We start from the raw sequence: 24,783 nt of genomic DNA, 5'->3' as shown, positions 1-24,783 counted from the left end.
AGATGATGACCTTCTGTGTCCGCCGCGCTGGTAGAGCTGGAATTAAGACAGTCACATTGGAGGAGACACAGGCAGCGTCCAGCCTCGCCTTCTTCGTCAACAGCAGCTGGAGCCGTACAAGCTTGACAACTTCCTGGAGAGCTCATTCCTCTGTGGTCGCTTCTGAGTAAAAACAGACAGAAACGCAAACAATGCTCAGTGAGAGAGTACTGTACAGTGACACAGGGAGCAGAGAGCACAAGGATCAAAACGAGACGACAAAGCTAATAAAAAGAAGACATGGCCACAGAAGTGGTATGTTGTGTGTATACGCTCAACTGGCAGGAGAACCTCAAATTGGTTTGAAGAGAACTCCAGAAGTCCACACTCGCTGAAGAGTTCAAAGGCATAAAAGCAAAACCACAGAAGTAGTGAATAACATAACTCTGCTCCGACTTTCAAGCACCGTATAATAATAAGAAAAGGAATAACAATATACAGTTATGAAGTAGGAGTGTGAGTAGGTGCTGGACATATGCTCAGTGTTTATGTTAAAGTCCATGCCAAGAAGCGGGACAGGCCTGATACCAAGATGCAGGAACTGAACCAACAAAGGGCAACTCCAGGAAGGCAGCTCAGGACATGAGGGGAGAGAGAGAAAAAGATGAAGATTAGAACAAGCTTTACGTTTAGTGAGAGACCTGTAGCAGAAATAGTTACAGACACAACCACAATAATAGTAATAAAAAGCCTGTAATCAGAGCAGGACAGAAAAGTCATATTCATATTTAAATGAAGTTTATAGGATTTACAGAAAGTGTGCAAGAATTTAAATGGAATAAGGCAGGTGCATAAATTTGGGCACCCTTGTCGTTTTATTGATTTGAATTCGTAGGATGTTCATGTGTAAAAATGATTATCTGTAAGGAATTTCAGTTCAGGCCTTTTCCAAGTACAACTGTACAGGGGACCAAATTCTGCTTAAGTGTTCTGAGTTCTGATGCAACTCATAGGTTAGCTTTTCCAGACGTAACCATTTGGAAATCTGCTTCAACCACATCCTCCTGGAAGGAATATCTGATTTTGACCAGAACAACAGACACTTTTTAACTAAATAAAATAAAATAAGTAAAAGACTGATGGAGTCATCTTCCAGTGAAGGGTCTACAGCATTTAAGAGATACACTGCTAAAGACATTAATTGTAGACTAGTTATTTTTTGTACGGCCAAATGAATTTCCTTCCAGTAATTCTGTAACTTCACACACAACCAGAAAACATGTAGAACTGTGCCACTTCAGCAAAGCATTTAAAACACGTTTGAAGTATTAGGGAATATACTGTGCAAGCGGACAGGTGTAAGGAAAGACCCCATCACAAATATCTGAGACCCCAGATCTCATCATCAAACATCAATCCTAGATCCCTCTCCCAAGTTAGTTTCAATGGATCAGAACATGAGCCCACGTTGGATAAAGTAATGTAAAGGGTTGAGATTCTACTTTATGAGCTGTTCGAGCTGACCTACCTTACCAAAAAAAGATTGTGTGGTCTACATTAAGTAGACTAATGGGTCGATAGGAAGCACATTCTGTTGGGCTTCTGTCCTTTTCTAACAGCAGACCATTTGAATTTTCTTCAAGATTATTAATAATCATGGGCATAAAAATGGGGCATAAATCTGACCAAAACTTCTTGTACAAATCGACTGGATAGGGGTCAGGACCAGGTGCTTTTCCTGAGGGCATGGCCCTGATAGCATCCCAGATCTCCTCTGGTGTAAAGGGGGCATTCAAAAAAAGTCTGATCAACTTCGGAGACTCTAGGGAGAGAAATGTTATCCAAGTAATTTTAACTATCCAAATGTGAACTGCTACAGTCTGAAGTGTAAAGCCATTTAAAAGATAAAGGATCATTAATTATGCGAGGGTGGTAGGAAATCTCACCAGAAGGAGTTTTAATAGCTTTTATAGATTGTTCAGTCTGTTGGAATTAAGCTGGTGAGCTAATAAACCACTGGGTTTATTTCCAAACTCATAGTATTTCTGTTTAGAACAAAGTAACAACTTAGAAATATGAGGAGTGTATTCAAGATTAAGTTAATTTAGCATTTACTAGCAGAGACCAGTTTGTATCAGACTGTTTGTGCTCTAGTTGCAGCATCTCAGCTTCCAATTTTTTCTTTGGTTTTGGCTCAGTTTTTTCTGGAGAGACGCATAAGAGATCAAATGACCTCGCAAAGTGTCTTTGAGGAAGTCCCATATAACTGCACAGGTAACTGAAGAGTTGCAGTTGTCTTGCCAACCTTCAACATATGTATACAGTTAGTAGGGATAAGAAAGTAATCCAGTCTTGAATAGGAGCCATGGGGATGAGAGTACATGCCACTCTGAGCCAAAACTTCCACATGGAAAACTTCAGCAACAGGTTAGTGTAGAAGAGCAAGGTTGACCCATTATGAGAGACTGAACGTTTCTTTAGCGAAGCTCCTAAAATGACTTCTTTAGTGGTGAAGTGTAGAAAGCGGACCAGGATGCTCTGTGGTGAGCTTTTGGACCGTTTTTTGTGACTTGGGCTGCATTAGGTGCAGCTGTAATTTGGAGTTCAGTGAGTCTCTGAGACTAAAGGGCTGATTTAAGGTGCAGATACCTAAAGAAAGAGGTGCTGAGCACATTACATTACTCTTTGATAGCCTGGAAAGATCTTAAACCATTTTATTGCAGATATCACGTGGAGGTCAAACTCCTTTGCTCTTCTATTGGGGGCAATGAAACTGAGCATTCCCCATCAGTAAATTATGTTTATGAAAGAGTGGAGAGAGCTCATGCCATAATAGAGTTTGTTTTCCTAATAACTGTTAATGCCAAATTAATATAAGGTGTGAAATTATGGGTTCAAAATATAGTTTCCAGTATCTATTGGGAACATCACAAAATATAAGAGCTTGTAATTTATATGGGGCTACCAGAGCCTCCTCTATTGAGCAGCATGAATTATGAGCACTTGGATTCAGGCATGTTGATCTAGGTTTTAAGGTAAATGCCTGAGCATACATTTCAAACTCTAGAAATGCAAGACCACCATCTGATTTAGTAGATCTGTAAAGTAGATCATTTAATTTGAGGTTGTTTACCATTCCAAATATACATGGATAGTACCTTAGAGTGTATCCCAATATTTTTAGTTATCATATCATGACAGTCACTCACTGAGGGATATACAGTGGGCATAAAAAGTACAAGGTACAAAGTACCACTGGTTGTGCAAGTTCTCCTACTTGAGAGGTTCAACTATGAGAGACAAAATGAGGAAGAAAAAAATCCATGAAATCACATTGTAGGATTTTTAAAGAATTTGTAAATTCTTTAAAAATCCCACGCAAGATCTCATCCAGTGGGGTCAAAATGATCATGAGAACGGTGAAGAAAAATCCCAGAACTACACAGAGGGACCTGATGAATGACCTGCAGAGAGCTGGGACCAAAGTAACAAAGGCTACCATCAGTAACGCACTCCCCCGAGAGGGACTCAGATCCTGCAGTGCCAGGCGTGTCCCCCTGCTTAAGCCAGTACATGTCCAGGCCCGTCTGAAGTTTGCCAGAGAGCATATGGATGATCCAGAAGAGGATTGGGAGAATATCATGTGGTCAGATGAAACCAAAATACAACTTTTTGGTAAAAACTCAACTAGTCGTGTTTGGAGTTGCAGCCCAAGAACACCATACCTACTGTGAAGCATGGGGGTGGAAACATTATGCTTTGGGGCTGATTTTCTGCAAAGGGGACAGATGACTGATCCGTGTTAAGGGAAGCCATAGGGGGGCCATGTATCGTGAGATTTTAGCCAAAACCTCCTTCAATCAGTAAGAGCAGTCTGCAGACCTCAACCCCATAGAAAATTTGTGGAGGCAGTTGAACATCACTGCTCTAGAAGAGATCTGCATGAAGGAATGGACCAAAATACCAGCTACAGTGTGTGCAAACCTGGTGGAAACGGTTAACAAAGTACATGTTACAAAGTATTGAGTTGAACCTTTGTTATTGAACAAATACGTATTTTCCACCATAATTTAAAAAGAAATTCTTTCAAATTCCTACAATCATTTAACAGTTTTCAATAAGCTTTTTTTATCCGACAGAGGGTCTCAATTCTCAAGGAGAAATATCCTGATCTAAATAAGATGCCTTGTCAGTCGACAATTGTGGCAAATCTAAGGAATGGAAAAAGGGGCAATATTTCAGGTTTCCTTTGGGACATCTGATTTATATCATTCTGAATGCTGTAAAAAGCATCATTGATTTGTGCATGTTCTGTAAGTAGTTCTCCATCATGAGACCTTATTGCTGCAATATTTGAGAATCTCATTATGTCCGAGTTTTAGCACCAAGAGGTGACTGGGCCTGCTTCCACTAAAATAGTAATGTCTAACCCTTTTAATAAGGAATTCTGCTCTTTCTCTCAGTTGTAGTTAAGAATGAGCTTATTATTCGTCTATTTGTATTACAATGTCAGCAGAAATAGTGTTGATTGACCTTAAATTTAAACACGAAGCACAAGAAATGTCCAGATAGCGGTATTTTCTGTCGGCGAGAAACAAATGCAATATAATTATTCCTAAAGAAACCATTCACTGCTCCCAACAAACCTCTGATCATCCACTGAACCCTGATTAAACATGAGAAATTTGGTTAATTCACTCCTAAATTAAAGCTGAAAGATTTGTGCCTTGCAGATAAAGTTTATTGCTTAGTGCTCGGATTAAGATGCTGCCAGCAGTCGAGTAAAGACAAGGCAGTAATACATAGCTTAAGCTTGGAGCTAGCGGCCAGCTGACTGAGAAAAATCACCCCCCCGATCTGTTTAATTAATAAATGATTAATGACTTTTCATATCTGCTCCCACCACTAACTGAAAGTCCACTAGATTTGTTAGATAATCTAACAGAAAAGAAAAACTGGGATCTCTTGGAGGTGGAGCAAAATAAAGGCAATTTTTTTTTCCATAAGAAGCAACTCTATAGAATTTATTGCATTTGGGAATATCAACATCTCTCAAATGGGATTCTTCACCTAGTCAGCAGGCAGACCATAACTACAGTCCATCCCTGTTACTACCGCAGAATAAACAGAATAAGTAAGGTCCAGAATTCCCCCCATTTCACATAACCTTAGAACCGCTGGATAGAGGAGTGAAGACTGAAATCCCGCCTCCCTCAATGTTTTCCTCACTGCGGTGAAAGCACAGTGTTTCTTGGCAGGTGTCGGAGAAAAGTCTGGGAAGAAACTCAGGTGCGTGCCGTTCCACGTAGGACGGCCGGAGCGCCTGCACTCCCTTAGTATGGGATCCTGGTCATTATACTGGAGCAGCTTAAATAAAAAGACACAACTGCTCAACTGTCTGTGTCAAATCACATTAAGTCGCAAGCTGCAAAAAGTCAGTGGCATAAAACAAATATGAAAATTAAAATAACCTGAAGGTCTAAGAATACGGCGGTTCGCAGTTCTTAAGGCAAGCGTTCTAATTAATTTGCTTATAATCACCTCGGGTACAGAGTCTCGGAGTCAGTAGAGCGCCTGAATTGACTCAATCACTCATTGGGATGATGGCGGCCGCCTCTGTCGGTTTCTGATCCTGTCTCTGAAAACTCTGGACCCAGAGGAATATTGGGATCTCGGTGGAACCTCCAAAACTGTGTTGGTCGGATTGTGCTGCTTCTCCGCGCTTAAAGAATCAACTTTCAAAAATTACCTGTATTGTTAGGGTCAGAGTTTTAATTTAATCGTAAATGTAAAAAGACTCCGCTTCCAGGGGGCCCTGTGCGAACCGATTTTAAGACCCAGACCAATGTAATAAACAGACCTACACCCTTGATTTAGTTTCACAGAGATTTAATGAACTAAGGTGGTTCACTTCAGACGGATCTGGACATGTACTGGCTTAAGCAGGTTGGAGGTTTGGAGTCTGACAGGTTGAGGCTGTGAACAGGTGTCTTATATATAGATAACGAGGTCAAACAGGTGTCATTAATATAGAGGACCGGACACCGCCGAAAGCTCTCCAAGTTCTCTACATAGTCAGCGCAGCGCAGACGGACCTGTCCTGCAGACAGCAGTGGAGCGAGAGGAGCTGAGGAAACTGCTCGCTCGCTCATCGTTAAGTTGTCAGGGGGTAGAAGATTTTGGTGTCTTTTTCCCCGAACAGTGTCCAGAAGCGTACTGCAGTGCTTCTTCAGCCGGAGAATAGTGGGGAACGATGGTGCCAAAGCCATCTGGCGACATCCAGGACACTGGCACCTGGAAAACAGGAGACTGTGGCATTACTCTTTAGGGTCGATACTTTTCAGTGTTTTACAAAAGAGGAACTCGAACCAGTTAGCAGAGGTGAAAAATGGCTGTGGTGGTGGAGGAGTCCTCTGCTTTTCCCAGCCACACTGACACTTCCAGAACCTCTCAGGTGCGGGAGTGGAGACGACGACCTTTTGTCTGCGACCTGTCTGCCGCTCCGGTAGATCTGCCGTTATAGCTTGGCGACCTCCAGGAGGGCTCATTCCTCCGTGGTTGCCTCTGCGTAAAAAAACACAGACGATCACAACTGGCTCAAATAAAGAAGACAAAGTTCCCCATTAAAGAGTATTCAAACAGCATGAAATCCTTGTTCACTGTAGTTATGATGTTTCACATTATGCAGCAGAGAGCATGAAGATCAAGGGTAAGATGGATAAACTGAACTGTGAAGTCTGCAGACAAGAGAAATCTGCTCAGAGAAGAAACAGAACCTGATGCACGAGCAAAAGCAGTACTCGAACTAGTACATACTGACCAAGCTGCTCCTATAGATCCAGTGTCCAAAAGAGGGTTGTAGATCCACTCTGGTGTTTACTGAGGATTACTCAGGTGCAGTCTGTGAACTTTCTAAAAACTAAGGATGAAAGCATAAAAGCTACTGAGTGATAGCACACGCTCTCCAAAGAGAGAGGAAAGCACCTCAGTACTTAGCTGACTGATTCAGATATTGGAGATCAGACACTGACCAACACTGACTACTGCTACAGGGTCTGTAATGAACCACAGAGCTTTAAAGAGATTCAACAAAATCAACATTCTGGGTTGAAGCTATGAAAGAGGAGAGGACTTCCCTCATTGAAAATGACACATTTACTCTGACCCCTCTCCCAGAAGCGGAGCATGCAGTGAGGGGAAGGTGGGCCTAAGATTAAAACTGTAGATGGAGCAGAAACGTTATCTAGATGAAAACAGCTTTACACTGATAATCTGATGGAGGAAGCAGCAACACAATCCCTGAATATCATTAAGAGTAGTAGTATTGAATGATGGTGCAGCAAAAGAATTTAGATCAATTCTAATAAGATTTTTAAAGCAGATTTTCTGAAGCTCCAATTACAAACCATGCGGACGACAGACAGTCTCCATACTGCAGGATTTGTCTGAGATACTATGAGGGACACTGATATTACTTTTTAAAACAAGCAGAGAAATGACAGAATAAATGATTATAAAATCCAGTAAATCATGTAAATCACTTACCTGCCCACTATCTGCTGCATCTGTCCCGCAGTCAGCAGTGGAGGTCACAGAGCTGGGTAAACGGCTCGCTCAGTCATCGGTAGGTAGGGGGCAGAAGACTATGTACAGAAGCGTGCAGCAGTGTTCTTTCAGGACCTTGCTGCTTCAGGGGACAATAGTAGAGCATGATGGTACAGAAGGAGTCACACTGCCAATTCAATTCAGACTTTATTTATATATGAAGTATGAGTGTAAGTAGGCGCTGGACAGAGAGATAATGAAGAGCTATAGCTAATGTAGGAACAGTTTATGAAGTATGAGTGTGAGTAGGTGCTGGACATATGCTCAGTGTTCATGTTAAAGTCCATGCTGATGAAGTATGTGTATGTATAGCAACGGAGTGTGGTATGAGTGGATCATTGCAGAACTCTAACACAGCAGGGCAGTAGAGAGCCAGGCAGAGCGAACATCAGGGCACAGCAGGAGGAACAGGGCACCACAGCACATGCAAAAAAAAAGAGAGCAGAAAGGAAGGAAAGAAAGAAAAAAAAGAAGGTTAGGAGACTTGTGTCAAAAGCTCTGCTGAGTAGAGGGACAGGCCTGATTCCGGAACATGGATGAATGGACACCTCCAGACTGGATGGCAGGGCATCTCATTACATGTGAAAGAGAGAGATAAAGGGGTTAAGATGGTTGTGTTGGAACTCTGCTGAGTAGTGGGACAGGCCTGATACCAAGATGCAGGAACTGAACCAAAAAAGGGCAACTCCAGGCAGGCAGCTCAGGACAGGGGGGAGAGAGAGAAAAAGATGAAGATTAGAACAAGCTTTACGTTTAGTGAGAGACCTGTAGCAGAAATAGTTACAGACACAACCACAATAATAGTAATAAAAAGCCTGTAATCAGAGCAGGACAGAACAGTGGTGAACTGTAATCAGAGCAGGACAGAACACAGAACTGGAGAGTTCTCTGAAAGCTGGTGTAAAGAGAGAAGTTTTTCATCTAGATTTAAAGACTGAGAGTGTGTCTGATTCCCGGATATTAACAGGGAGCTTGTTCCAAAGTTGGGGGCTTTATAAAAGAACGCTCTTCCTCCTGCACTGGTTTTTCTAATACGTGGGACTGATAATAGGCCAGCATCTTGCGACCGGAGTGTACGTGGAGGGCTGTAAGGTGTAAGAAGTTCCTCCAGATAATGTGGGGTCAGACCACTGAGAGATTGTTATGTTAGAAGTATTTTATAATCTGTACTGAATTTAACAGGTAACCAGTATAAGAATGAAAGAACTGGACTAACATGATCAGATTTCCTAGCTCTAGTTCGTACCCTGGCAGCGGCATTCTGAACAAGCTGGAGCTTATGAAGAGATTAACCTGGACTTCCAGCCTACAGTACTGCAGTAGTCCAGCCCTGAGGTTCTGAATGCACCAGCTTCTCAGCTTCTCCCTGGGATAGTATGCTGCAGAGTTTAGCACTGTTGCGTAAATGAAAGAAAGCTGTTTTGAATATACTGCATATATGTGCATCAAATGAGAGAAGAGAGTCAAAAACGACCCCCAAGTTTCTCACGGTTTTAGTGAGCATCCATGTTTACCACAGTATCATTTATATATTTATCTGTATTAGGACCAAGTAGAAAGACCTCCGTTTGATCAGAATTAAGAAAAAGAAAATTGAGGGTCATACAGTTTTTAATTTCTTTAATACAGTCTTACAGAAGACACAGGTTCTCGTTAGATTTGGCGAATATGTAAATTTGGGTATCATCGGCAGAACAGTGAAAGTTAATACGTGTTTACGGATTACTTTACCATACTTCATATTACTGTACAATATAAAGAGTAATGGGCCCAGCATTGATCCTTGAGGAACACCATATTTTACTCGTGTGATTGGAGCATTAATTATTTACATAAACATACTGATGGCGATCATTCAGATATGATCTGAACCAGGTGAGGGCAGATCCTTTGAGATTTTCCTATAAGATGTTCTAACTTACGGTGTCTATGGTGTCAAATGTAGCACTAACATCTAGCAGCACATGAGGTTTCAGTGCCATGGTTTTGTTGAAATCCAGACTGAAAAGCTTTATGAATGCTGTTGTTCTGCAGAGAGGTGCACAGCTGCTTAAACACTACTTCTTCTAAACTTTTGGTGAAGGGTAGATTAGAAATTGCTCTAAAACTGGCAAGGTCACGGGGGTCCAGATTAGGCTTTTTAATAATGGGCTTCATGATCGCCAATTTACGAGATTTAGGTTTGAAGCCTATGCCAAGAGATGCATTAACTATGTCAATTAATGGTTTGCCAACCTTTGGCAGTGCCTGTTTAAACAAGTGTTGGTAGCATAACGACTTATTGATTACGAAATTATGTTGATTTGCATAACGTCATTAATGCATTAACACCCATTACGACGACGCGTTGCCACAGCCCTACTCATAAGCATCAGCCAGTGAGGACGTCATAAAGGAGGAAGGGCTGTTCATGGGTGCTTTCTGAATCACCACATTAGGAGCTGTCAGAACTGTAAGCCAGTGCCGACACAGAATGAGGACATTTGACTAGGACTCTGTTCTAGCGTCTACGGCACAAATGCCAACAGTGCCAGATAAGTGGCCTGTACTGCTCTTTAACAGGGACCCATTTCACATGCTACAGACTCTAAGCTGAATGATGAGCTACTGGACACTGCATACCACCATGTTCCTGATTCAGACAGGATGTCATTAACCAGCGTCTTCATGCCCAAAGACAGGCTTGCTTGGATCACAAAGACCAAGAGCTGGTGCAGATATCAAGGCTGATTTCAAATTTGCAAAAGCAGTGGTCGTGTCTGTGTGCATAAGAGGGGCATGTTGCCCAGGGATACCTTAAAGCAGATCGTATAGTGGTTGTGAAAGATGAGTTCCGCTCAGTTGGATCGACACAACCTAGCCAACATTAGAGGATCTTCATCCTCTGCGTGTTGCATGGCTGACCTAGAGAAGAGGCTACAGCTGGAGGTTGACGCTGGTGTTTAGGTTTACAATAAGCAAGCAACTGTTCAATCCTGGTCAGTGATTGTTGGAGCCTTTTACATATTTTGTGGGCATTCAGTGAAGCCGTTTTGTGCTTTTTACATTCGCCGGTTAACTCTAGGATCCTTCTCTCAGCCTCTCTAGCTCAAGTTTATACCCCTAGTATTGTTTTAGTACTAAAAGACATTGCTTTACTAAACTGTGTTCAATACCGGAGCCCAGAGCTGTTCTGCATCTTGTAACAGACCACTTGCTTTCAGTAGGAAAACCTTAACATGGAAAGTACAAAAGACCTCTTTTGTTCATTAACATGTTTTTTGACCATGTTGTTAATTATCTCTTCAAATTCAGAGTCAGTCAACTGGTGCATTTCAGTACCACCCTTAACTAGTGTGCTATTCTTATAGGTAAGAGGATTCCAGGAATCTTTACCATATTTCTGAGCATTTTGACCTTTAAAGAAATGATGAGGTGACTAGTGACAAACACTCAAACTACCAAAACAAACGTCTCAGAAACAGAGATGCTAACAGACACAAAACACTAGGTTTAACAAGTGACAAAACAGAAAAGTTCTCTTTTCAGAGAGGCTAAAGGTTACAGCAGCAAAGACCAACATACTTCCCTTGTTTCAGAGAGGCTAAGAGTTAGTGACTTCTCCGTCTTTCTCTCCAGAATTTCTCTCAGGATTGAAAGGGTGTTTACTCACGCAACAAATAGTAAATTCGGCATACAGGAGGCAGATTCAGGAGTCAGGAGACTTCAGTATACACGAGTATATTGATGCACACAGACACGTAGAAGTAAGTCATTGACAATTAATGCTTTAGGGGCTAGAGATCGTATATTTAACAGCCCAAATTCAACACAAAACTGCTTTTTAAAATACTGCAAGGATTGTCTGAGATACTTTGAGTGAAACTGATTTTACTTTTTACAGGTAGAGAAACAACCAAATAAATGGTTATAAAATCAAGTAAATCACAAATCACTTACCTGCCAACTATCCATCCACTAACCTGACTGGGAAGGGCCAGTCAGTCCTGGCCTGGCCCCTTCTTGATGTTCCCAGAGAGAGAATGATAGACTAAGATCCTGGTGACGAATGGGGTCCAGAAAGAATAGTTCATCTTCCATCGGTGCAGTTTGGACTTCCTCTACAACAGCAGCTGGATCTGCCAGTCGAGCTGGACAACCTCCCTGCAGAGTGTCTGGAGAGCTCGTCCCTCCGCAGTCACCATGTTCCTCCAGAGAAAACGTAGAGAAAGAAACACAAACGACGGTCAGTGAGACAGAGTACTGTACAGTAACACAGGGAGCAGAGAGCACAAGGATCACAACAACTGTCAAAGCTAATATTAAAGACTATTCAATAATATTCATACCATTAGCGCTTCTATTCACGTTCACAGCTACGAGTAACCAGTTTCAGAGTTCAGGTATGGTCATTATACCACAGTGCTAGCTTTTTCTAGCCAATTTGTCTGATTCTGATTGGAGCAACATTGTCAAGGCTATATTGCAGCACAATCTACAAATCATGTGTTACATGCTCTAGATCTTTAGGGTGAAATGGGAAGGAGATGGAGAAATCTATAAAGTTATTAATGAAAATACTAGTTGTCGAGCATTTAGCTTCAGAACCTGAGGTTTGGGTTGTGCATAGAACTGAACCATAAATTGTGGTGACTCTGCCATGACCACTTCCACATGAGTAACTGCAATAGAATAGAAATAGTTTTTGCTCATGCATCAGATTCTAAAATACAAATATATTATATATATTAGTATACACCTTTATACTTAATAAAGTGCTAATAAAAATAACTAAGCATCAATTTCACATGTATAGTCTCTCTTTGGGAATTATAATATCTGCTCCCTTGTCTTAGAACCTTTAAAATCTCTAATTATATTTTTCAGAGCTGTTCAAATTAATTTCTAAAACCGGTCTTTAAAATTTCTAAAATTAATTCAGATCCCTTTACAAAGTTCTCTAGGTTTAACAGTATTAAATTCAATATCATAAAATCTTCTCTTAGAAACTTTTTTAGTAAATTTGGATCCCTGAAAGATTCTCTACTTTAAACAACCCTAAGAATAAAAATATTCCAAGACAAAATCTTCCAATTTAAAACAAATCTGTATCCCGAGATATTCCCAGTTCAGACAACTGAGACTGAAATGATCTTAAGGCAATGCTTTGGACATCCTCATCCTTTGAGCCCAGATCACTGCAAAAAGTCAATGGTGTTAAACAAATTTGAAAATTAAAATATCAAAGGGATCCGGGTTAAAGTAAGCTGAAGGTCTAAGAATACGGCGTCCCGTGTCCTCCTGTTTATTCTAAATTGGTAAGGTAAGCGGTCTAATTCATTTACTTAGTCACCTCGGGTACAGAGTCTCGGAGTCAGTAGAGCGCCTGAATTGACTCAGAATCACTCATTGGGATGACGGCGGCCGCCTCTGTCGGTTTCTGATCCTGTCTCTGAAAACTCTGGACCCAGAGGAATATTGGGATCTCAGTGGAACCTCCAAAGCTGTGGTAGTCTAATTTACTTCACCACGCTTAGAGAATCAACTCGATCAGTCAGTCTTAGGAATGTAGAGAAACACTTTAATCCTGCAGTAAACGTAACGCTGGTGGAAGACTTCAGAACTGAGTCTGACAAAAAAAACTTGCTGTTCAGTTACACTGAAATCTTGTTTAAAAGGTGCTGGCTAAGACTGCTTAGATTACTTCAAGGGAAAGAGAAAAACCCTCCTACCTAAAATTGGGTGCAGTGGTGAATTTAATACTACTTGGCAACCTGTCTTGACTTAAATAGACAATATGGACTCTGAGGATTAATTGGCTGGTTAGCACCCAGTTTAAATCTATTTCACTATTTAAAATTCTGCAGTCATTTACATTTACTCTCTTACCCTTTGTGTTTCTTTGGACACTTGTATGTGCTTTTATAACTTCATATTCAGAAATTACCTGTATTTTTACAGTTAGAGTTTTAAGTTCATAAATGCAAGACGACTCCGCTTCCAGGGGACTCTGTGTGAACAGATTTTATGATCCCCACCAATGTAATAAACAGACCTACGCCCTTGATTTAGTTTCACAGAGATCTAGTGAACTAAGGTGGCTAAGCAGTCATAACTTCATTGACAATGACTGCTTTAGAGGCTATAGATCATTACAATTACAAACCATGACAGTCTCAATACTGATACTATGAGTGACACTGATTTATTACTTTTTAATACAAGCAGAAAAGTGACCGAATAAATGGGTGGAATCCTGGTGTCTGCCTTTTTTCCCGAACAGTGTGTAGAAGAGTATGGCAGTGCTTCTTCAGGACCACGCTGCATCAGGTGGAGAACAATGGTGCCAAAGCCACCTGGTGACGTCCAGGACACGGGCACCTGGAAAACAGAGACCGTGGCATTACTCTTTAGGGTCGATACTTTACAGTGTTTTACAGAAGAATCTCCAATAGTGAGAACACCGCCCTGAGGAGTCGTCCTCGGTGACTGAGCAGGTGAACAGCTGAGGCTCTCGAACCAGTAAGCAGAGGCGAAAAATGGCTGTGGTGGTGGAAGAGTCCTCTGCTTTTCCCAGCCATGCTGACATTTCCAGGCCCTCTCAGGTGCGGGAGAGGAGACCTTCTGTGTCCACCGCGCTGGTAGAGCTCGAATTAAGACAGTCACATTGAAGGAGACACAGGCAGTCAGTGGAATTTGGACTGCCTCTACATTTACATTTATGGCATTTAGCTGACGCCCTTATCTAGAGCGACTTACAAGGCTACTCTTATTACAGAGGAGGGCCAATGGAGTGTTAGGAGTCTTGCCCAAGGACTCTTATTGGTGTAGCGCAGCATAGTCACCCAGGTCGGGACTCGAACCCCAGTCTCCAACATGGTGTGGTAGCTCAGTGGCAGGTAGTGGTGTTATCTGTTGCGCCACACCAACCACGGCAGATATGAGAGGTCAGAGAGTTCGAATTGCTGTGCCACCTTTATGGGAAGACATCGAGAGCAGAGCGCCATTTGTTTGTTGAACTGACCAACCAGGTTGTAGAGGAATGTTGTGCCTCTACAACAGCAGCTGGAGCCGTACAAGCTTGACAACCTCCTGGAGAGCTCATTCCTCTGTGGTCGCTTCTGAGTAAAAACACAGACAGAAACGCAAACAATGCTCATTGAGACAGAGTACTGTACAGTAACATGGTCCTGGAGGAACGTTGTTTCGTTTCACTGTGTACTCTGTATGTAGATGAAATGACAAAATCCACTTGACTTTAACACAGGGAGCACAAGGTTCACAACAAAACTAATAAAAAGACAACAAAGCCACAAAAGTGGTACCAAATTCCCCATTAAAGAGTAAATAGGCTTCATTACCTGAATGTGGTCAATGATCACAGTGGTGATTGTTGCAGTGTGTTACAATATTCAAACAGCATGAAAACCTTGCTCACTGTAATTATGATGTTTCACATTATGCAGTAGAGAGCATGAAGATCAAGGGTAAGATTGATAAACTGAACTGCGAAGTCTGCAGACAAGATAAATCTGCTCAGAGTAGAAACAGAACCTGATTCACGAGCAAAAGCAGTACTTGAACTAGTACATACGGACCTAGCTGGTCGTCCAGATGTGTGTGTTTTTTTTTTGGGGGGGGGGGGGGGAGCACTGAAGCATGGAGCACTGGGCATTAGAAATATGACAGCGTTATGGGTAAATGATAAATAAGTGAGGAAGAATTGAGGACAGACTGAAGAATAAAGAGAAATAAACAGAATACATGCACAATATTAAATAAAAGTTCAGAAAGGTTCCAGGTCTATATCCTAGTGCTATTAAATGACTTCATTCAAAGAGAGATGTGTATACGCTCAACAGGCAGGAGAAACAAAGCTAATAATTACCACTCAAAGCTTCTAGCAGGACACCAGCTTTAACCTGCCTCTGACCGTTTCCACAGGTTAAACTATGGGGTTTTAGCGCCCCCACAAGGACGAAAAGAGGAACAGCAACAGCCTCTGAGCAGTAGTTCAATAAACACCAGGACGTTGAGTAAGAACACAAATTTATCACATATCCACAGAATTACACCATCCATACTAACCTAAAACAGCTCAGTAGTGTGAAACATGTGAAGAAATAACAGAAACCATGAAGATTCAGTAATACATAGGTAAACACTGAAGCTACATTGCTAAGGAGAAAGCTAGCATAGCAACAGAACTAAGCCAGTCCCAAACTAAATGAACAGCAGCTTACTTTGTCTCAGACTCTAAATTAAAGGCACCCACAGTCACACAGCTTGAGCAGTTTCTAAAGATCAGTCTTCCAGAGGAACTACAGAGCAAGACCACACTGCTGCTTTACAGTGGAGGCTCCGAATTGGCTGACTAAGGAGTCACAGGCAGCCTCCAGCCTTGTCTTCCATCTGATGAGTTTGGACTGCCTCTGCCGGTCAAGCTTGGCGACGTCTGGAGATCTCGTTCTGCCGTGGTCACCATGTTCCTCAAGCGTAAACAGACAGAAACGGTCAGATGGTCAGTGAGAGTACACTCGGGAAGGTTATTAACGAAAACACTAGCGGTCAAGCATTTAGCTTCAAAATCTGAGGTTCGGGTTGAGCATAGAACTGAACTAAACTGAGGTGATGCTACCACGACCACGTCCACATGAGTAACTTCAATAGCTAAACCTTGGAGTCGATGCATTCAGAATAAAACAGCAACAGCCTCTTAACTCACCAGGGACGTGACGAACAGCCAAAAATACGGTACCAAGTTCCCCATTAAAGAGTACAATAGGCTTTATTACCTGAATGTGGTCAATGATCACAGTGGTGCTGGTTGCAGTGTGTCACAATATTCAAACAGCATGAAGTCCTTGTTCACTGTAATTATGATGTTTCGCATTATGCAGTAGAGAGCATGAAGATCAAGGGTAAGATGGATAAACTGAACCTAAACTGAAGTCTGCATACAAATGCAAGAAGCCACAAATTGGACAAAGCAGTTTTGCAAATAAGACAGCATGAAGAAATCAACAGCAATCTGTTGTTCAGAAAACTTGTTAAAGACCAAAAAGAAGCCAATGTTGACCAAGTTGTTGAGTTTCAGAAAAAGGCCTACAAAGACGACAGCAGCAACAGATTTGACAAAAGAGTACCAAAAAGATCGCAAATGTGGACGCTGCACAACTGCTGTACAACTTACTGTGCCGCAAGAGAGGCAGAGTGCAGAAAACGTCGAAAGAAAGGACATTTTGCAGCCGTCTGCAGGTCAGGCAGAGTGGGTGCTGTTCTGAAGGACAACACTTTTCCTTGGAGCAGTGTCTGCAGGAGCAAAGCCTACAAACTGGAAAAACTCTGAAAGTAAATGGAGAAGACATTACTTTCAGACGTGATACAGGGCGGATGTGACAGTTATTCCAGCCACAAGCTATTCAAAAGAACTGCATGGCCCCCTCCTTCACCAAAGTGGAATAACCCCTGTGGCGAGCGACTGGAATCTAAAGGTCAGTTCACTGCTGTCCTAAAATACAAGGACAAGACAACACAACCAGTGTTTGTCATACAGAGACTGGACACACCTCTGTTGGGCTTCCCAGCAATCTCAGAACTAGGACTGTTGCACCTAGTGGACAGCGCTAACGTACTGGAGGCTGACCTGAAAAGACAATACCCCAAAGTCTTCACAGGACTGGGACTCCTTAAGGGGGAGTACAACATTAAACTGACAGAAAATGCCAAGCCTTACTCATCGTATACCATAGCCTTACCATTGTAGGACAAAGTCAAAGCAGAACTTGAAAGGATGGAGAAACTAGGGGTGATTGAACCAATCCAGAAGCCTACAGCGTGGTGTGCAGGGATGGTGGTGGCCCCCAAGCCCAATGACTAGGTGAAAATCTGTTCTGATTTGACTCATTTAAACGTATGTCTGCCGAGAGACACATACTGCCTGCTGTTGATGAAACCCTGGCCAAGCTGGCAGGGGCAACAGTCTTTACAAAACTGGACGCTACAGCAGGCTTTTGGCAGGTTCCACTACATCCCCAGTCAGTCCCGTTGACCACATTTGGAACACTTCCAAAAGCGGCTGACTCAGATGCTGACTGGGCTCGAAGGTACTGTTGGAGTGTGGGAGCAGCTACAGGAAGTGGGTCTCACGCTCAACAACGATAAGAGCATACATTGTAGGTTTAGACTGAAAGCTCCCAATAAGTCACGTCCTAGTAAATTCACGGGGCAATGTGTGGAGACTAGAAACCGGTGTTTTACTGTTCTATTAACCAGTTTCACCTTCACAGGACTGCAGAAATGTTCTGGGAGCGGTAAGCCTGAAACAGCCACTGTTAGAATTTTGTCCGTACTGACGGATATGGGTACTGAAGTATTTCTTACTGTGAGACGGAAATGATCTTAAGGCAATGCTTTGGACATCTTCGTCCTTTGAGTCCGGATCGCTGCACAAAGTCAATGGTCTAAAACAAATATGAAAATTAAAATATCAAAGGGATCCAGGTTAAAGTAACCTGAAGGTCTAAGAATACAGCGTCCCGTCTCCTCCTGTTTATTCTAAATTCATAAGGTAAGCGGTCTAATTAATTTGCTTAGTCACCTCGGGTACAGAGTCTCGGAGTCAGTAGAGCGCCTGAATTGACTCAGAATCACTCATTGGGATGACGGCGGCCGCCTCTGTCGGTTTCTGATCCTGTCTCTGAAAACTCTGGACCCAGAGGAATATTGGGATCTCGGTGGAACCTCCAAAACTGTGGTAGTGGGATTTGCTTCTCCACACTTAAAGAATCAACTCGATCAGTCAGTCTTAGGAATGTAGAGAAACACTTTAATCCTGCAGTAAACGTAACGCTGGTGGAAGACTTCAGAACTGAGTTTTTTTCTTTTTCCTTTGTTTATTGATCAAAGGTTTGCATCTTTTGAACTTAGAACTGAATTTAATCTTCAAGCTCATTTTTTCAGGTATTTGCAGCTACGTAGTTTTGTGTCCACAAACTTCCTCGTCATTAGATACAGTTCTGAAGGTCAACCCACAGATAAAAAATGTAATTGGCACCATATCTGTTACTGAACTCCTTTCATATGAAACCCTTACAAATATTAAAGCAGCAGTAGGTGCAGGATCCATCGGTCAATCAAAATTCAGACGGGTCTGGACATGTACTGGCTTAAGCAGGTTGGAGGTTTGGAGTCTCACTGTTTGAGGCTGTGGACAGGTGTCTTTTATACGGATAACGAGGTCAAACGGGTGCCAAATTACAGACCTCTCATCTTTCTAAATAGGAGAACTTATACAGTGGGGCAAAAAAATATTTAGTCAGCCACTGATTGTCTATCAAGTAAATATTCCCCGTTGCATACACACAAACACACACACACAAATATATTTATCTATCAGCCCAAACTCAATGCAGAACTGCTTGTACTTGGAAAGATGGAAGAATTTATTTAAATTCTAATAAGATTTTTAAAGCAGATTTTCCGACGTTACAATTACAAACCATGACAGTCTCAATACTGCAGGATTTGTCTGAGATACTATGAGTGACACTGATATATTACTTTTTAATACAAGCAGAAAAGTGACAGAATAAATGGGTGGAATCAAGTAAATCATGTAAATCACTTACCTGCCAACTATGCAGTTCACCAACCTGACAGTGTGACTGGGAAGAGCCAGTCAGTCCTGGCCTGGCACCTCTTGATGTTCCCGGAGAGAATGATGGACCCCAGACGGCTCAGGTGAAGCTCACCTCTGTGTTAGAGGACCGGACGCAGACGAAAGCTCTCCCAGTTCTCTACAAAATCAGCGCAGACAGACCTGTCCCACAGCCAGCAGTGGAGCGAGAAGAGCTGGGGAAACTACTCTCTCACTCGTGTGTAAGTAGGCAGGGAGCCGAAGACGATAATCCTGGTGTCTGCCTTTTTTCCAAACAGTGTTTATAATAGTACGGCAGTACTTCTTCAGGACCACGCTGCATCAGGTCAGAGAATAGTGGAGAACGATGGTGCCAAAGCCACCTGGTGACGTTCAGGACACGGGCACCTGGAAAACAGAGACCGTGGCATTACTCTTTAGGGTTGATACTTTACGGTGTTTTACAGAAGAATCTCCAACAGTGAGAACACCGCCCTGAGGAGTCGTCCTCTGTGACGGAGCAGGTGAAGAGCTGAGGTTCTCGAACCAGTTAGCAGAGGCGAAAAATGGCTGTGGTGGTGGAAGAGTCCTTGGCTTTTCCCAACCACCGGACATTTCCAGGCCCTCTCAGGTGCAGGAGAGGAGATGACCTTCTGTGTCCACCACGCTGGTAGAGCTGGAATTAAGACAGTCACATTGGAGGAGACACAGGCAGCCTCCAGCCTTGTCTTCCATCAGTGGAATTTGGACTGCCTCTATAACAGCAGCTGGAGCCGTACAAGCTTGACAACCTCCTGGAGAGCTCATTCCTCTGTAGTCGCTTCTGAGTAAAAACACAAACAATGCTCAGTGAGACAGAGTACTGTACAGTAACATGGTACTGGAGGAATGTTGTTTCGTTTCACTGTGTACTCTGTATGTAGTTGAAATGACAAAATCCACTTGACTTGACTAACACAGGGAGCAGAGAGCACAAGGTTCACAAACCTAAATGAACAGCAGCTTCAAATTTAGATGGCGGCATCGGAGGAGTCACGGGCAGCCTCCAGCCTCGTCTTTTGTCAGTGGAGTTTGGACTGCCTCTACAACAGCAGCTAGATCTGCCCGTCAGGCTGGACGACCTCCCTGCAGAGTGTCTGGAGAGCTCGTCCCTCCACAGTTGCCATGTTCCTCCAGAGTAAAACACAGAGACAGAAACGCAAACTACGGTCAGTAAGTACTGTACATTAACACAGGGAGCAGAGAGCACAAGGATCACAACAACTGGCTCAGATAAAGACAAAGCGAACATTAAAGACTATAAAGTAGGGATGGTTGCTCCATGCTGTGTGGAATCACAATGTGGTCTTGTTTTGAAAGCTCGGAAACAGTTTGGATTCTTGTACAAAATACAAGCGATCACATGAACGGTTAAAACGAAGCACTGTTGCATCAATAACATGCAGTCAAGTTTCAAGCGTGTCAATTTCCTGGTCCCCGAGAGAGAGAGAGAGAGAGAGAGAGAGAGAGAGAGAGAGAGATGTTTAGGATGGTTGTGTTGGAACTCTGCTGAGTAGTGGGACAGGCCTGATACCAAGACGCAGGAACTGAACCAAAAAAGGGCAACTCCAGGCAGGCAGCTCAGGACATGAGGGGAGAGAGAGAAAAAGATGAAGATTAGAACAAGCTTTATGTTTAGTGAGAGACCTGTAGCAGAAATAGTTAGAGACACAACCACAATAATAGTAATAAAAAGCCTGTAATCAGAGCAGGACAGAACAGTGGTGAACTGTAATCAGAGCAGGACAGAACACAGAACTGGAGAGTTCTCTGAAAGCTGGTGTAAAGAGAGAAGTTGTTCATCTAGATTTAAAGACTGAGAGTGTGTCTGATTCCCGGATATTAACAGGGAGCTTGTTCCAAAGTTGGGGGCTTTATAAAAGAACGCTCTTCCTCCTGCACTGGTTTTTCTAATACGTGGGACTGATAATAGGCCAGCATCTTGCGAGCGGAGTGTACGTGGAGGGCTGTAAGGTGCAAGAAGTTCCTCCAGATGATGTGGGGTCAGACCATTGAGAGAGTATTTTATAATCTGTACTGAATTTAACAGGTAACCAGTGTAAGAATGAAAGAACTGGACTAATATGATCAGATTTCCAAGCTCTAGTTCGTACCCTGGCAGCGGCATTCTGAACAAGCTGGAGCTTAAGAGATTAACCTGGACTTCCAGCCTACAGTACTGCAGTAGTCCAGCCTTGAGGTTCTGAATGCACCAGCTTCTCAGCTTCCCCCTGGGATAGTATGCTGCAGAGTTTAGCAATGTTGTGTAAATGAAAGAAAGCAGTTTTAAATATACTGCATACAGTGGTGTGAAAAAGTTTGGGCATCCCTGATCATTTTGAGGATTTTTCTTTATAAATCATTGGTTGTTCAGATCAGCAATTTCAGTTAAATATATCATAAAGCAGATGAACACAGTGATATTTGAATGAATTCAAACTTCACTTTCTGTAAATCCTATAAACTTCATATTTAAATGAAGTTCATAGGATTTACAGAAAGTGTGCAAGAATTTAAACGGAATAAGGCAGGTGCATAAATTTGGGCACACTTGTCGTTTTATTGATTTGAATACGTTTAGCTGGATCTGCAACAACTGATAAAGACAAAGCTAAAATTAAAGACTATAAAGTAGGGATGGTCGTCTCTATTGACGTTTACAGCTACAAGTGATCGGTTTCAGAGTACATGTCTGGTCATTATATTGCGGTACAAGCTAAATATTTATACCTAAATTCTATCTAAATTTGTTAGATCCATGACCAGAGACGGAGTAAAACGAGTGTAAATATTCAGGTTACTTCAACCTGGATCCCTTTGATACGACGTGTCGTCTCCTCCCGTGTGTTCTAAATTCATTTCTCACTAATTTACTTACAGTCACCTCGGGGTCTCGGAGTCAGTAGAGCGCCTGAATTGACTCAGAATCACTCATTGGGATGACGGCGGCCGCCTCTGTCGGTTTCTGATCCTGTCTCTGAAAACTCTGGACCCAGAGGAATATTGGGATCTCTGTGGAACCTCAAAAACTGTGGGATTGGGATTTGCTTCTCCACACTTAAAGAATCAACTCGATCAGTCAGTCTTAGGAATGCAGAGAAACACTTTAATCCTGCAGTAAACAACCTGTGATGAGGCTGTGTGAAGTTGATAGACCCCCATTGTTTCACAGTAACAAAAGCCACCATCTGTCTGTTTCTGAAAACAACGTATACATAGAATATTGAAACACCTCAAAAGATTCCCCCACAATATTGCAGCGCTGACGTACAAGACAAGAAAACCAGATTAATCATTTGACATTTTTTGACACAGATGGAATTTGGCTCCCACCGTAACCGTGTGCAATGAAACACACACACCCCAGTGAAACACACACCCCAGTGGACAGTGAGCACACGTGTCTGGAGCGGTGAGCAGCCATTGCTGCGGCCCACACAAAAGAAGGTGCTCAAGAGTGGCTTGCAGAGCCCGGGTATCGAACCAACAACACGGTCATCAATAGCCCAGAGCTCTAACCGCTGAGCCACCACTGCCCCTCTACAGCTGCTTATCGTTACCAGATTTTCTCTATTATTGAGCTTAGAAAATCAGGTCTGTTGCTGCACGTTACACGTGTTGCTCTGTTCAAAACTACCCATACCAGAATCTTTGTCTAGCTGTTCACTAAACCAGACTGTGAAACAGTCTCTGAAAATCTGACTGCAGTTCGGAAGAGTCTTTTCACTAAATGAATGATCTATATACAGCCTGATGATGAACAACCTTCACTCCCTCTACCATTGATGAGGCCTTTTCATCTTGGAGAGAAAAAGGAGTAAATGTCCTAAAGGATCTGTTTATTGATAAAAGGTGACGACGACCCTCTGTATCCGCTGCACCGGTGGTGCTGGAATTAAGACTGCCTAATTGAAGGAGTCACATGCAGGCTCCAGCCTCGTCTTCTGTCTGGTGAGTTCGGACTGCCTCTACAACAGCAGCTGGATCTGCCGGTCAAGCTTGAGCACCTTCTTTTGTGTGGGCCGCAGCAATGGCTGCTCACCGCTCCAGACACGTGTACAACAGCAGCTGGATCTGCCGGTCAAGCTTGATGACATCAGGAGAGCTCGTTCTGCCGTGGTCAACATGTTCCTGGAGATTAAACACAGACAGAAACGACAGTCAGTGAGACAGAGTACTCTGGAAGGTTATTAATGAAAACACGAGCTGTCGAGAATTTAGCTTCAGAACCTGAGGTTTGGGTTGAGCATAGAACTGAATTGAATTGTGGTGATGCCGCCATGACCACTTCCTTAGTGAATTCTCACCAAGGACGTGATGAACACAAAGAGCACAATAGGCTTCATTACCTGAATGTGGTCAATGATCACAGTGATGATGGTTGCAGCATGTTACAATATCCAAACAGCATGAAATCCTTGTTCACTGTAATTATGATGTTTCACATTATGCAGGAGAGAGCATGAAGATCAAGGGTAAGATTGATAAACTGAACTGTGAAGTCTGCAGACAAGAGAAATCTGCTCAGAGTAGAAACAGAACCTGATGCACGAGCAAAAGCAGTACTTGACCTAGTACACACTGACCTAGCTGCTCCTATAGATCCAGTGTCCAAAAGAGGGTTGTAGATCCACTCTCGTGTTTACTGAGGATTACTCAGGTGCAGTCTGTGAACTTCCTAAAAAACTAAGGATGAGATCATAAAAGCTACTGAGTGATAGTACACGCTCTCCAAAGAGAGAAAGGTGACCTAGCTTTCGGGACATAGCTAACTGATTCAGATATTGGAGATCAGACACTGGCCAACATTAAAGCTCTGTGGTTCATTACATTCATTACTGTAGTAGGAGTCAAAGTGATTCAACTAAAGCAACATTCTGGGTTGAGGTTGAGGTTGAGAGAGAGAGAGAGAGAGAGAGAGAGAGAGAGAGAGAGAGAGCGCGAGAGAGAGAAAGAAAAAAGGAAAAGAAGTTAGGAGACTTGTGTCAAAAGCTCTGCTGAATAGAGGGACAGGCCTGATTCCGGAACATGGATGAATGGACACCTCTAGACTGGACGGCAGGGCATCTTCATAGAAGTGAAGACTATCTTTTTGAATGGTGTCCAGAAACAGAATAGTGGAGAATGATAGTGTCGAAGCTGCCGGACAATGTACAGGACACAGGCTCCTGAGAGAGAGAGAGAGAGAGAGTGTTTTAAAGTAGAATCTCCAACAATGAGAACACCGCTCTGAGGAGTTGTCCTCGGTGACGGAGCAGGTGAAGGAGAAGGCGAAGAGCTGAGGACCTCAAACCAGCAGAGGTCAAAACCAACTGTGGTGGAGATACCCTTGGCTTTTTTCTGGCCACGCTGACACTCCAGGGTTCCTTTCAATGTGTGAGTGGAGAAACGACCCTGTGTCCATCTTCCGTCAGTGGAGTTTGGACTGCCTCTACAACAGCGGCTGAATCTGCTGGTCAAGCTTGATGACCTCCCTGTAGAGCTTCTGAAGAGCTTTGTGTCAAATCTAAATACAAGGCAAATGGGATATAATACAATAGGAT

The sequence above is a fragment of the Salminus brasiliensis genome, chromosome 24 (genome assembly GCF_030463535.1).
Source record: "Salminus brasiliensis chromosome 24, fSalBra1.hap2, whole genome shotgun sequence".
In the NCBI taxonomy this organism is placed as follows: Eukaryota; Metazoa; Chordata; class Actinopteri; order Characiformes; family Bryconidae; genus Salminus; species Salminus brasiliensis.
This window is presented reverse-complemented; position numbering follows the sequence as displayed.